Source organism: Microtus pennsylvanicus, chromosome 11 (assembly GCF_037038515.1).
Source record: "Microtus pennsylvanicus isolate mMicPen1 chromosome 11, mMicPen1.hap1, whole genome shotgun sequence".
NCBI classification, from domain to species: domain Eukaryota; kingdom Metazoa; phylum Chordata; class Mammalia; order Rodentia; family Cricetidae; genus Microtus; species Microtus pennsylvanicus.
In genome coordinates this window covers 78,625,801-78,642,208 of record NC_134589.1, presented here as the reverse complement: position 1 = coordinate 78,642,208, position 16,408 = coordinate 78,625,801, and positions in this window count along the sequence as shown.

Sequence of the window (16,408 nt, the reverse complement as noted above, 5' to 3'; positions counted from 1 at the left end):
CTTAGGGCTGAAATCAATAAAATAGAAACAACAATACAAAAATAAATGAAATAAAAAATTGATCCTTTGAGAAAATCAACAAGATAGATAAACCTTACCAAACTGAAAGACAGAAAGAGATATTCAAATTAACAAAGTCAGAAAAGGAGGACATAACAACAGACATTGAGGAAATGCAGAGACTCGTTAGGTAATTACTTCAAAAACCTATACTCCACAAAACTGGGAAATCTAAAAGAAATTGAAACTTTTCTTGAAAGGTAATACTTATGTAAGTTAAATCAAGATCATATAAACAATTTATATAGACCTATAACTCCTAAGAATATAGAAGCAGTTATTAAAATTATTCCTACCAAAATAAAAAAACAGATAAAAATGGTTTTAGTGTAGAATTTTACCAGATATTCAATGAAGGCCTAATACTCATAATCCTTAAAATTTTCCACAATATAGAAACAGAAGGAATATTGCAAAATTCATTGTTCAAGGCCACAGTCACTCTGATTCCCATAACACACAGAGTTTCAACAAAGAAACAGAATTGTAGACTAATTTTCTTCATAAACATTAATGTAAAAATACTCAACAAAATACTTGCAAGCCCAATCCAAGAACACATCAAAAAATATCATCCACTATCAAGTAGGCTCCATTAAAAAGATGTAGGAATGGTTTAACATACAAAACATGTCCATATTATCCACCATATAAATAAACTGACAGAAAAATATCATATGAAAATCTCATAGGACAGAGAAAAATCCTTTGACAAAATCCAACATCCCTTCATGATAAAAGTCTTGGAGTAATCAAGGATTCAAGGAACATAACTGAACATAATAAAGGCAATTTAGATCAAACATAGCCAACATCAAATGAAATGGAGAGAAAAACAAGTCTACTAAAATCAGATAAAAGACAAAGATGCCCACTCTCAAAGTATCACTCTTTGCACACGATATGATAGCACACATAAGTGACCCACAAAATTCTACCAGGGAACTTCTACAGCTTATAAACACCTTCAGCAAAGTGGCTGGTAAGATTAACTAAAAACAAAGGATTAACTGGACACATTGATCATTGGAACGGAATCAAAGACCCAGACAATATATATATATATATATATATATATATGTATATCCACATATCTGATTTTGGATTTTTAAAAAAGCAGAAATATACAATGGAAAAAAGAGCATCTTTAAAAATGGTGCTGGTCTGACTGGATGCAGTATGCAGGTATGCTGAAGAATGCAAATAGATCCTTATCTATCATAATGAACAACACTGAAGTTTGAATGAATCAAAGACCTCAACATAAAACCAAATACACTGAATGTGCCAGAAGAGAAAACGGGGGGTTTTTCAGGTGGGGCTGATTGGACAAAAGGGATATACCTTGTGAAACCCTGCAACTCCTAATGCCACTAGAAAGAATGAAGAGGTGTTCAAAGGATGGAGGCTCGAGGTGAGTTCTGTTCGTTTGTTGATTAGTTCGTTGGTTTTTTAATTAATTTGAGGGGAGGATACTTAAGGGCTGAGAGGCAGATTAGAGGTGGGAGGTGAGTGGAATTGGGGTGCATGATGTGAAATTTCCATAGAATCAGTAAAGAATTAAGTCTAAAATTTACAAAAGAGTAAATTGAAGAGTTTCAGGAAGGGCCTTTAATTCACTAGCATGGGACACAATTTCCTAAAAATAGAACACCAATATAGTAGGGATTAAGATCAACAGTTAATAAATTTAAATCTCATTTAACTGAAAACTTTCTGTAAAGCAAAGGACACTATCAATGGGACAAAACGGGAGCCCACCAAATAGGAAAATATTTTCAACAATTCCACATCTGACAGAGGGCTAATATCCAAAACATAAAGAATTCAAGATACTAGACATCAAAAGCCTAAATAATCCAGTTAAAAAATGGGGTATATATATCAAAACAGAATTCTCAAAAGAAGAATCTCAAATGGCCAAAAAAAAAAAAAAACACTTAAAGAAATGTTCAACATCCTTATCCATCAGGGAAATGCAAATCAAAATAAATTTGAAGTTCCATCCTACACCTGTCAGAATGATTAGGATCAAAGCCACAGGTGACAGCTCATGCTGGCAAGGATATGGAGCAAGAGGAGCAATCCTCCATTGCTGATGGGAATGAAAACTTGTATAGTCTCGTCAGAAATCAATATGATGGTTTCTAGGAAAACTGAGAATCAATCTACCTCAAGATCCATCTGTATCACTAATGACCGTATACTCAAAGAAAGCTTCATCCTACCACAAGAAAACTGGTTCTGCTATATTCATAGCAGCTTTACTCATAGTAACCAGAACCTGGAAACAAGCTACTTTGTTTCCTCTACTGAAGAATGGATAAAGACAATGTGGTGCATATACACAATGGAGTATTACTTTGTGTTAAGAAGGAATGACTTGATGAAATTTTCAGGCAAATAAATGGAACTAGAAAAAATCATCCTGAGTGAGGTAACCCAGACTAGGAAAGACAAATATGGTATGCACTCACTCGTAAATGAATATTAGTTTTAAATAAAAGATAATCATGCTTGGTCCACAGACCCAGGGAGGCTAACAACAAGGGATACAAGGGTCTCTTGGCAATGGGAAGTAGAATAGATTGGAAGAACTAGAAGGGTCTGGGACACAATGGGAATAGGGCCCACGGAATCAACAGACCTGGACTCATGGGGGCTCACTGAGATTCGGGAGCTATAAGCTATGGCTGAATAGCTTCTTGCTTTTGTAGGTTTTCTAACAGTTAGAACAGGGGCTTTCTCTGACTCTTTGCCTATTTGTAGGATCATTTTCCCCCTCTTGTGTTGCCTTGTCTCCCATTGATGTGATAGTATGTGCTTGGTTTTATTCTAGCTTCCCAGGGTGAATTTGATCTATGTTCCTGGGAGGTCTGCTCTTCTCTGAGGGGAAGCATATTGTGGGGTAGATTTGGGAGAGAGAGAGAAGTTGGGGGAGGGAAGAATGAAGGGGGGAACTGACATGAGAGTGTAATATGTGAGAGAAGAAAAAGAAGAAAGAAAAACACACTTTCAATCCAAAGGTTGAAGAACCACAATAGGTTTCTATAGAGATTACAGAAGCCCTCGTGATGACTTATATATACCCCAGGAGACAAATATTCAGATCAAGTTTAGTTTTAGTGCTTAACTTTATCAGTACCTTGGGGAAGACAGTTTCTCAAGAATATGAAAGGTTAAAACTGAAAACATTCTGTAAAATATCGGGACATACTTTACCTTGTGGCTGCTTCTGTCCTTTCCTAATTCTGGTGAGTGTGTCTATGTGTGTGTGTGTGTTTAAGAATATTTTTTATTCTTATCAATTAAAAAAAAGATGTGTAATCTCTCCTAAAATAGTCCCACTCTGCTCTGGAGGACATCTCTATTCAAGGAGGCTGGGCCAGTAGAACAGTTGGGAAAAGGATGGTCACTTATTTTCCCTGTGTTATACCAAGATGTCCATGCTCCCTGCCACCTGGATCATTTAGCAGTCCTGATTAAAGAGCACAAGGCCTGGCAGTCTGGGAAAGGCTATTCCCTGGTGCCACCTGGACCGCCTTGGGCTGCAAGAAGCCATGCTGTCTCCCGACAATCTGTCGTTCTGCTGTGTCCCAATAACCTTTGGCAAATGCAAAAGCAAACAGGTGCTTCAAGGCAGAGGGGTTACAATAGAGAGAATTTGCCCTTTATTTATTTATTTATTTATTTTATTAACTATATCACTGCAAGAAGTCATTTGGAGGTTTCTCTAAGTATCAAGAACACCTATGGGTTCTACAAAAATTCTAGATCAAATTGCATGTAGATTTAAAGTGGCCATCTTTTTATGCCACTTAGTCTGTTTCACAGGGTACTGAGATTTAGGGTAGTATTTTAAAACTAGGGCATTTTATAAAAATGTGTAAGTGCTGGTGTGTATTGTGTGTGTATTTGTGTGTGTGCGTGCGTGCGTGTGTGTGTGTGTGTGTGTGACAGAGAGGGAGAGGTGGAAAGATAGAGAAAATCATGGAGAGACAGCATAGAACTATATCTTGTAGTGTCTTTCAATTAATGTGAACAGAACTAAATATCCAGCTATGTGAACACTACTCCTACAAGTCTTATTGCTTAGATTCCATTAACACCAGACAGTGTAGGTGTCTCCTATTCCTACATGGCTAACAAGATGACCACCAGTCATCTTGTCAAGGCACAGCACAGGATCAGTAGGCCTGTGGAGACCTGATTGCTTCCTGCCCAATCAGGAAGGGACAGCAATCACTGGTCTCCTGTTCACTACTGTCTGAGAGATGCAGGTCCAGTGTTGGTAGATGCTCTTTATTTTCAAAAGAAGCTAATCTACCAGAATTCTTGCTAGTTCTACTGACATGAAAATGGGAATTCCACAAGCAATACTCTACAGAATATGTCTTTACCATTAAATTGCTCATCCTGGGTCCAGCTCTCTCATCTCACCCCAACCTTCCCTGTCCTCTTCTCCCATAAACAGCCTGAAACGTAAAGATGAGGATTTTTTCCTTTCAGAAACGTCCTCAGGATTGGAAAGTAGGTCAGAAGTAAATCACCTGCCTAGCTTGTGAAAGATTGAAATGTGGTCCCTCAAATACAAAACAAAACAAAAATATAATCGTAACCATTTCTTTAGAGTATAAGAATAGTTAAAAGTAAACAAGTGGTAAAAAAAATTTTATAATTAACATTCCTTATTTTGGACAAAACTTAGTTGATATTACCAACTGACTTTTATTTGAATTTATTGTTTGCTTCCATATCAAAATAGAAAGATGTTCTAGTAAATGTCTACAATTTTGATTCTGTAACTCATTTTTACTGAGGTTTAATAATGTTACACAAGTTCATAACCAAAAAAAATACATAATGTTGTTTTTACAATTCCATCACAGATGTCCTGGACATTTCTGATAAATGCCATAATAGGCTCGATGGGACCAGAGGAACATGGAGAAAGATTTTACAAAATAAGATGGAGAATTCTACATTTGAGGGTTTTAGCAATGCTATATGATTCTTTCTAATGCAATACAGATATCTCTATTATCTATCATTATTTCTCCAGTTCTGCTCTCAAAGTCCTCTTGAATTATGATAGCTGCTCTCTATTATCTGCCATAATTTTTTAAAACTTTGCTTTCAAAGTCCCTTTGGGTCATAAAGTACCAAGTAAGCCAAAGATTGTCCTATATGTTTTATTGCCTTGGCATTTTATACACTGAATGTTGGATGAGAAAATACTTAAATATTTATCTAAACATTAAAATAAATTCATTAGGCATAACAAATATTTCATTGGAAATTAGCAATTGAAACAAAGTTTATCTGGGAATGTGGCTCAGTGATAGAGTGCACGCCTAGCATTGGTAAATTCTTGAGTTCTGATCTACATAACCACATGCCAAAGTCCAATTTATCTGCAGAGATAGCATTTACTGTTTTTGCAGAGGAGCTCAGTTCAGTTCTCAACACTCACATCTGAATTCTCACAGCTGCCTGTAATTCTAGGTCAAAGAGATATGACACCTACTCCTATTCAAACTGGTATCCACATAGACCTGGCAAATATGCACAAAAACACAATATATACATTCTTTTCATATTTTTTTGTAACTTTTATGTGTTCTAGATTAATAGAATAAGGCTAAACATATATATGTGTTAGATATATGCTTGTATATATGTATATGCATGCCTTTACAATAATGAAGCATACATGGGCAGCCCATATATGGCAGTTCTGTTGAACTTGTCCATATTGGGTTTCATGGTCTAAGTTAATGAGTATGACTGACCAGGTCCCTTGTCGAGAGGGCACCATATCACATTACAGATGGTTGCAAGTCATCACGTGGTGGCTAGGAATTGACCTCAGGACCTTTGGAAGAGCAGAAGGTGCTATTAACCACTGAGCCATCTCTTTTTTTTTTCATTCTAATGTTTCGTTGTTGTTGTTGAAATTTAGAAAAAATTCTGATCACACATGTAGCTTTTAAGATATAACTAGTCCTTCCTTTTCAAGAAGAATAATGTATATTCATTTGTATGTATATGAATAGTCTATGATATTGTATAAAACTTGAGTCAATATTTTCTTAAAGTGTAGCTTGACTATAGAAGCAAATTTTTTATTCTTTTCTCGCATATTACATACTGACTATGAATTTCTCTCCCTTCTCTTTCCCCACTTTATACCCCCATCTTCCTTCTTCCCAAGTTCCACTCCACACCCTCCTGTCTGACTCTCCTTAATAAAGAGCAGGCCTTCCAGAGGCATCAACCAAGCAAGAATATCAAGTTACAACAAGACCAGGCACATACCATCACATCACCATTAGACAAGGCAACACAGGAGGAGGAAAAGGGTCTCACAAGTAGACAAAATAGTCAGACACAGCCCTTGCTGTCACTGTCAAGAACACCAAGATTCTCAGCCATAACATATATGCAGAAGACCTAAGGCACATTCCTCCAACTGCCTGATCTCTGCAAACTTCCATGAGACCAGGTCATTTGGTTCTGTGGGCCCTGTTCTCATGGCGTTTCTGACCCCTCTGGTTTCTCTGCTTCTTTCTCCCCCTTCTCAGTAGGACTCCCTGAGCTCTGCCTAATATTTGACTGTGGGATTCTGCAATGGCTCCCATCAGTTGCTGGATGAAACCCCTCGAGTATCTTTGGTGATAATTCTTCTAGGCTCTGGTACCAAAATACTGTGCAGGTAAGACACACTGTTAGCCCAAGGTTTTGTGGCTGAGCTGGTGTTCCAATGCCTCCACTTGAGGCCTTTTCTGGTTACAGAAGATGGCCATCTCAGGCTCCATGGTCACCATTAGTAGGTGCCTTTGCTAAGATTACTCTCATAGATTCCACAGAGTTTCCATTGAGCTCTTTCCATTTCCTCCAGGAAATACCCTCTAAGTCTAGTCATTTCTCCCAGAATTTTCTACCTCCCTCAGCCATAACCACCTGATCACCTAATCCTAAACACCTCCACTCTACCCATGCAATCAATTCTATTTTCCCTTCTCATCCCCCATTAAGTCCCTTTTTTTGTATTGAAAAAAAAATTTCTGCCTCCTCCCAGCCTCCCATTTCCCTCCCCCTCCTCCCGCCCCTCTCCCCCTCCCCCCACTCCTCTCCCCCTCCCTCTCCAGTCCGAAGAGCAGTCAGGGTTACTTAGCCTCTCTGTGTCTGTGAACCCTAGCATGATTGTTTTTTTACTTCACATTTTTCTGGGACTGTATTACCTCACTCAGGCTTTTTTTTTTTCTAATTCCATCCATTTGTTTGCAAATTTCCTGATGTCATTGTTTTTAACAGCTGAGTACTTCTCCACTGAATAATAAATGAAGCACATTTTCTTGTTCAGTAGAGGAAACAACATAGCTTGTTCCTAGTTTCTAGCCACTATTAATAAAGCTGCTATGATCATAGTTGAGCAAGTGTCCCTGTGGTAGAATGGAACTTCCCTAGGGTATATGGCCATGGCCAGGTGTGGTATAGCTGGGTCTTGAGGTAAATCTGTTCCCAATTTTCTGAGAAACCACCATATTGATTTCCAAAGTTTCTGTTTAAGTTTGCACTCCCATCAACAATAGAGGAGTATTCCCTTTGCCCCTCATTCTTGCCAGCATAAGCTGTGTTTTTGATCATTCTGACAGGTGTAGAATCTCAAAGTTGTTTTGATTTGCATTTCCCTGATGGCTAAGAATGTTGAATGTTGCTTTGCTTCTCAGTCATTTTGTTTCCTTTTACTGATAATTCTCTGTTTAGAGCTGTACAACATTTTTAATTTAGTTTATTGATGCCTTATTTCTCCAGTTCTTTTTACATCTTTGAAATTCAGTCTCCATCAGAGGTGGAGTTGATGGAAATCTTTTCCCATTCTGTGGGCTGCCATTTTATCCTATCTGCTGTATTCTCTGTCTTGAAGAAGTCTTTCAAAAGCTGAAAGGTAGTCCACAGAATGGGACAGTCTAGAACCTCAAATCTTGGATTCATTAGATTTTTTTTCATTCTGCTGCATTAAAGTTCAGTATGTTGTGTGAGACAATGAGCAGATGATTTTCCATATTTAGTTTGTACCATTATCCACCAATTATTTGGAGAACTGGTCTTTTAATGAGTTATGAAAATATTAAAAGCTCAAATCTTATCAAGGGTGATAAATATTGTTGGCTGTCTTTTTTTGAAGGGACTGTATGAGTTCATCATTCATTTTGAGGACGTACCTGCTTTACACCTGAGTTAGAGTCTGTCCATTGTTTTTAAGGGAAAATATTTTATAACACAAGATTTTTGATGGAATTAAAAAAAAATATTTCAGTGCTCTTTGTTGTGGCATCATGATAATTTGCCAAGCAACAAAGGCATCTCTCCTATGCATTCGCCTTCAGCACACAAAATACTAAGAAGGCATGAACTCAGGAGTTGATAGTTAATAAATCAATAGCCTTTACTGTTTTATGAACAACATTGCTCAGTACAACTCGCTGTGCATTGCCTGTGCTGTAGAGTGATTAAACAGCACAAGTTCCTAGTAACTCAGAGTTTATGTTGATTTTCTCTGAAATGCAAACATGTTTGATCACAGATGTTATTACATCCTTGGTATAAATGCCATTACTTTGAAACAAAGACAAGAATCCTTTGATACTATACCTTTAAATATTTTAAAGAAACCTTTGAGTTCTTTGAGTTCGGCCTAGCATAGCTTGCTGTCTTATTGCATTTAAAGACTCACATCTTCCTCCATAATTCATTTGCATTCATTTAAATACAGCTTGGTTAAAACTGGCAAAAACTCAATAAATCTTATACTTTCTTAGTTGTATACACAAAATTATATTACTAAAGAAACTAGACTGAAGAACGTAACTTACTATTTAAAAATAAGTCACTGCAGATATTGGTCTGTGCTTTTTGACTAAAAGCTAACAAGTATGTTTTATTGGCTATGTGATAAGTAAATCATTCAAAGTGTCTTGTTTATAGAATAATAGATGAAATGATGAATATTTAAAAGTCTATGGATAGATTGATGCTCTTGCCCATGTTAGAAATATATAGAGCCATTTGGGTGGGGCTATTGATTGCTCACCTTTCTTGGAAGCTGGCATAACAACTTCTGATACTATGAGAGCTAGTACTCAGGGAGGATTCTAGTTCAGTACCAGCTTGAATTCTCCTGTGTCTTCACATGCAATATCTCAGCAGTACAGTCTTATCTTGAAGTTCCAGGAGTCATATAAGAGCAATGGTACTATTGTCTGTGGTTGTTTCATAGACCTGCCATAATCAACAACTTGAAGGGGTATTTCCATTGTTTTACCCGAAGATTTTGCTAGTAGCAAGTGGGCCCTAGGGAGAGGGACATCACTTCACAGTGAGTAGCTTCATTTCAACTATATAATGTGTGTATGCATATATTTATGGGGAACCTATAAAATAATGTTCCTTTGTGGCATTTTCAAGCATCCTTAGCATTATATACTCCTCATTCCCTTCTTTTCCTTGATTATTATCCTCCTTCTGTGAACCACTCTGTCTAGCCCAGTAACATATCCGCACAATATAAAAGTAGCACTTATATCTTTGGGGAAACCAACATCTTTTTAATTGGACTTATGGTCTACTCTTCATGTATTTCTCCAATATAACAAGAATTCTCTTCCATTGCCCAATGGAAGCTTCACCTTTACTTGAACAAAATTATCTCATATCTAATGACTCATTGTCAAATGCAATGGGAACATCATAATGCGATGTGTTTCATGGAGAATGGAGCTTAATTCTAGTCAGATATTTTTATGGAAGGAGCACAAAGAAAGGTGGGTGTTAATTGTGTGATGGTTAAACAACTTCAAGAATTATTTCAAATGCTCACCCAAAAATATTTCTCCTACTCTTATCACTTCTAAAAAATTAATTTTTAGGATTCAAGTAGTGAATTTCTGAAGAGGAATTTAATTTACCCTGCCCATTCTAATATCTTCTCGAGTGAAGTGGTATTTCTGAGGAAAACAACTGAACAGTACACCCTCACGTATGTAATATTGGTACTTGAAAAGGGTCGTGTAAGTCCTTTTTTGTTAAGGATAATACAAGTTGCTTCTACATTGATAGAATTTATAAGAGAGTTGTAAACCTCTATGTGACTTGAAAAGGATATGCCATTCAGATAAATGATCACATAATAGCCATAGACATTAAGAGGCCAAGGCTTTTGCTGGATATCATTCTGTGGATTCTAATGTACATCTTAATTTAGTAACACCCAGATCAGTAGTATCTCAATGTTACCCACTAGAAAATACCATGTCTTAAGGCATCATATTATTTTTAAGACAACAAAATACAACTGTTGTGTATCTATGACTATTAAACACAATTTGGGTCACTATTTTATTTTATTTTATTTTATTTATTATTATTATTATTTGGTTTTTCGAGACAGGGTTTCTCTGTGGTTTTGGAGTCTGTCCTGGAACTAGCTCTTGTAGACCAGGCTGGTCTCGAACTTACAGAGATCTGCCTGACTCTGCCTCCCGAGTGCTGGGATTAAAGGCGTGCGCCACCACCGCCCGGCTGGGGTCACTATTTTATATGAGTATATGACACTTGTTAACATTATCAGGATAGAAAGATCACTAACTTCCTCTCTCAAATTCAACGTCTTTAACTTACTTTCAGTTTTCCTAGCAGCTCTCCTATTGATGCCTTGTTTACATGGAAAGGTGAGTTAAGCAGCTCAAAGCAACAGTGTCTAGAGAGGAAGGATCACATTCAGATAACACCCTTGCCATAGACTGTGCAAATTAGTTAACTCATTGCTCTGCTACTTTGACCTCCTCTATGAAATGAGGCTGCTACCCTGGAAGTGCCTTTTCAATTCCATGACCTAAATTTCATTCCTAAAATAAGTGGCTATGGTTCCTTGTATATGAATGTTTAAATACAATCCACTAGGGCTTATTTATGCTCCTCTTTCTTACAAGTAAACTGTACTTTTCTATGTTGGTATGTTTATTCAGCTACATACATGACTCAGGATTTTGCAATATGATGATGAATATGATAAAGATGAAAAAGTAAGATTAATTTGTACTAAAGATGCCACCTCCATCCCCAGAAAGATGCAGATTTACATACATACAGACAATTTTATGTGTATCGATAAAAAAACAAGACAGTGTTTTCCCCCTTTATTAGAAATTTAACTTATAAATAATATGTGTTTGTGCTTTTTTCATTCATGATAATTACCTGGTTCTAAATAGTGCCATGGTGCAGAGATACTGAGCACCATCAATATTGAACTATGCCATTATGGATTACTGTGATGAAATCTTGGACATATGCATGCTTCATGGTGACATGATTGAAGATGGGGACTTCTTTCAGTGCAAAAGATAAGTAATACATGTATTTTTAAAAGAATTTTAATTATATCTGTGAATATGTGTTTGTTAATATTGGGGGCAGTATACATGCATGCTGTGGCACCAGTGTGCAGGTTAGAAGACAACTTATAGAGTAGATTCCTCTTTCCAGCATGTTGGTTCAGGAATTGAACTCAGGTCATCAGGTTTGGTGGAAATTGCCTTTAGTCACTGAACCTTCTCAGCAGTAAATTGTTTAAAGATAATTTTTTAGCTAATAAATGTCTGGTATAGAGAAGGCCTATGTATATTGTTATTTAGATAACAAACAAAAGGAGCTTAAGTTATGAGGAAAAAAGCATCTCGAATTAGATGTTTCTGGATTGATTTCTTAGGGTTGTTGTAGCAAATTAGTCAAGTAGATGATTGTATTCGGCTGAATTCTTTTCTCAACATTCTAGAGACTTCAGAATGCTGTCAGTGCTGGACTCTTTCCATTATTCTGCAGGGAAATACTTTCACGCCTCTTCCAGTGCTACTGGCATCAGGAGTTCAAACACATCACTCTAAACAGGTATCCATCTTCTATGGACTTCTTGTGCCATTTCCCACATTCTCAGTCAAGCCTGCCTTTGCCATTATAACATAATGAGCTTTAAGTGATTGTCATTAAACTTGGGACTTGATAGTTGAAAATATCTTCTTAAGGTTCTTAATTATATTTTCAAACACTGCTACACATAATAGAAATTAAGGCTCAATTTTTAAGATTTTAGCAATATTGATACTTATTTGTGAATGGCTACTATCCAAGGCATTCAAACTGTATACAAATGTGCTCTATAAAACTGCTAGTTTTTTTACTCTATATGTCACATATATCTAATGGAAAGGAAAGAGATTTCCAGAGATAAAGGACCTATTATATACATCTTTCTATCCCCAAGGTCAAGCCTGTTTTCTAACAGTCACAACACAAATCTACTCAATAAGTTGTTTTAATACCTCCAACCTGAAAGCTGTATCATTATTTATATTTTTGAAAAAGTTTTGTGCTATCTGGTTCAACCTTCTCTTTATTACTCATAAAGTGTAGTAATATGAAGCAGCGGGGCTGCGTCCCCAACCCCAGCCGCCTGCCCGGCTAGCTTTTGCCCCGAAATAATTACACGGAAACTGTATTCTTCTAAACACTGCTTTGGCCCATTCCTATCTAGCCTCTTCTAGGCTAATTCTCACATATTAATTTAGCCCATTTCTAATCATCTGTGTAGCGCCCCTAGGTGCGCTTACCGGGAAGATCCTAGCCTAAGTCCATCCTGGGTCGGAGCTTCATAGCGTGCGTCTTCCCTGGAGCAGGTAGCATGGCGTCTCTCTTGCGTCTGCTCCGGAGAAGAGAGCTGTCGAGTCTGACCTCACTTCCTCTTCCTCCCAGCGTTCTGTTCTGTTTATTTCCACCCACCTAAGGGTGGGCCTATCCAATGGGCCTAGCAGTTTCTTTATTGCTTAGCCAATGAAATCAACAGATTGATATATGACACTCCCACATCAATAAAGTAGAGGAGTATAGTGTTAAATGATGCTGTGGAATGTGCCGTATTAAAGAGCTAAATTTTTGTTCTATTTCTTAGAGAATTTGAGAAATGAGCTTGGTGATGTCTGATCTACCTTTAGTGAATGGCTTATCCATTGTAGTTCTCTTTTTATTTTATTTATATAGTAATGCTGAATTTATAGGGATAATCAGCTTCTAGAATTTACTCACCCTTCAGTGGCAGTCGGTAAAATATGTGACTGTTGAGCCAGAAGCCCTGAATATCAATACAAACTTCTTTAAGTCATCACAATTTCTTGCCTGAATACCTGTATTTTGAAAGGAAACACACAATGGTATTATGAAGGGAATCCATTTGTCATTCTATTAAGATGTAGCAGGGATTCAGAAATTTAAATTATATTTAACAAAATGTTTTCATAAACCCTTCTAGGCAGTGTTGCATGCAGCTTGTACATTTTCCAGTCTCTAATGATAGATCTTTGTCATTGCAATCTAAAACTCATTTTTCAACACTGTGGAAGCTGATAATAGTGAAAATCATCCTCAAATGTATCCCTAGACTTAAATCAGTTCAAAATTGGAGCTACCAGGAAAAATAGACTACCTACAAATAAAAGGGGCTAATTGCATTCACCGGTTGACCTAAGATGAGTTGATCTGTAATGTAGGAAGGAGAAGACCTTTCATTTACGGTGTCTGAAATTGAGCAAAACAATTTTGCTTTCAACATTAATCGACTTTTCTTATATAAGGAAGATGTTCTCTGATTTAGCAGGTTCATTGATTTTTATTCCTCCACTTTGCTTGTATGTATCTTTTCATTTGTGGTGCAATTTACAGTTGCCAGTTTTATGCTGAATGACATAGAATCCCCAGGAGGTATTTCAACAAACCTTTGAATTCTTTGTCATTAACAGCAAAATGTATATGTCCCTCCCCCAAGAATCTTCACTCTTCTTCCCCCCTTTCCCCTTCACACGGATGTTGAATCCATCACATAAGCTGTGGGTGAAGTTGATGCCACCTATGTATTGCTAGTCAACAGTGTCTGGGGACATCTTAGAAACACAAATTAATTAGCCCCATCCAGACATATTGAATTGGAAACTACAGGTTATATTAGGCTATCAGTTCTACAAAGCCTTTCTTGGCATTGCAATGTGTGCTCCAATGTGATGGCCACTGGGGGATTGCCTTCCAGAATCCCAAAGTCCTATTCTCTCACAAAATTTCTTCAAGTGTAGGAGTATAAACATCTCTTTACTGATGGCTTGGATCGGTCACTGGATTCTGTCTACAGACCATATCCTTGGTAAACACTGTCCCTTACAATTCACAAATTTAAATAGTTTTTCTACTTTCTTTGGTTTTTATGATATGGATTGTCCACTGATATTTTTTCATATTATTTTCCTTAGTTGTTGCCCCATGGCACTATTTTAAGAAAGAATCAAAAGTCTGCTAGGTTCAATTGCACCTATATTATGGGTGATACCTCACATCATTTCTTCCCATTAGCTGTTAGTATTTTCACAGGTGTGTTACAAAATAACTTAAAGACTTAATAGGCAACTATCCACAATATAGAGTTGAATAAATTTTACCAAGTTGATGATGTATAGCAATGACCAACTCACAACACTCTTTTGCTATCTTCAAAAAGACCCAGTGGATACCATAGATTTCTTTCACAGGATATTTTGTGTATATGGGGATGGTGCTCCTATTAGTATTCACACAAAGTTGTGAAGGAATTTACATTTTTATTCTTATGGGGAAATTAAACTGTGGACACTTATTATGATCTGATATCAAACATTTTATAAAGAAACTAAAGCATTTCTCACAGTGTCCACACTGTTTGTTAGTTTTTGTTAGGTGTATGTGATTTTAAATATTCCATATTCTCTTTAGTACATTTCCTGACCTCTATTATATTAGGTTCATTTTCTGAGTATAAATTATTTTAGAATTTTGTTTTTTAATTTGCTTTCTTCTGATAACTAATATTATTAGTTATGAAACATCATTTAATGCACTTATTCACTAAATTTTAGTATTTATGTGTATAGTGCATTTTAAAATGGGTTATTAATCTTTTTAAATAATTTCATAATTTATATATTCTGTGTATTTATTTACTAAAAATTAAATTTATTTCAGACAATAATTTTGGCTTTTATATTTTTCTTCACTGTTATAATTTCATCTTTGAAGCACAAAGTCTTTTGATATTTAGTGGAGTATAATTTATTATGACTGTTTTTTCAATATATTGTATTTGGAAATTTGCAAGAACTGTTGAGTTAGCAAAATCATGAATACTTTTACCATATATCTTTTTCTTAGATATGTTACAGTTTGGGTTCTTTTGTTTTGATTTAATTTAATAAAACAAAATAATATAATAGCAAATTTAGTGATATACTTTTATTATTTTTTGGAATTAAATCATTATTTTTAGTATAACTTTAATCCCTTTGCTTCTTTATTTGGAGTTTTAACATTTCAAGTTATATTTTTAAATATTATTATATTTAACTAATTAAAATATACATTTTATTACAACACACATTTTGAAGTGTACGTATTGTAGAATAGCAAAATTGAGCTTCTTGCTATCTTTACTTACATATGTATTTGTCATTTTTGTGATAAGAATAGTTAAAATATAATGTATTAGAGATTTTCAACAAGTAATATTATACCAAATAAGCAGACTATATTTAGGAATATATATGTATATACATATATATATATATACACATATATATGTATATATATACAGACAATAACAATCAGTGAAAAAAAGAGTTCATTTATTTTAAAGAAATTTGGAAAGGTTATGGACGGAGTTTGGAAGAAGAAAGGAATGGGAAAACTGTCATAATTATTTTATAATTCAATAAAAGAATACTTTGTTATTAAATGCTGTCAGTGTGTTATGTAACATATATCTAAAATTTGTATTACTTGGACAATATCTTCCCAATTCTTACTATTCTATTCTCAATTGTGTAAATTTAATAGTACTTAAGTTTGACGTGTAAGTGAGACCCTGTTCCTTTTGCCTTTCTGCCCTGTGTTTTACATTTAATATAATGTTTTCCAATATCATACAAAAAGTGATAGAAGTTATCTTTTTATAGACTGAATAAATAATAGTCAACAATTATTTGTTCATTCATCAATGGGATACTTTTAAATGACAAATATATTTCTTTTATTAACCTTCACTACTCTTGCAAGCAAGCGATATTTATCCTTTTACCTTTCAAAATTCAATCTTGGTAACAAGTTTACTTAACAAAATGTCTTCATATCATTCTCCAAGTATGAATTCTTTATATCTGTACAATAATTCTATTTCTTTTAGGAATTTATAACTTCATGTTTTCATTGACTTCATTTT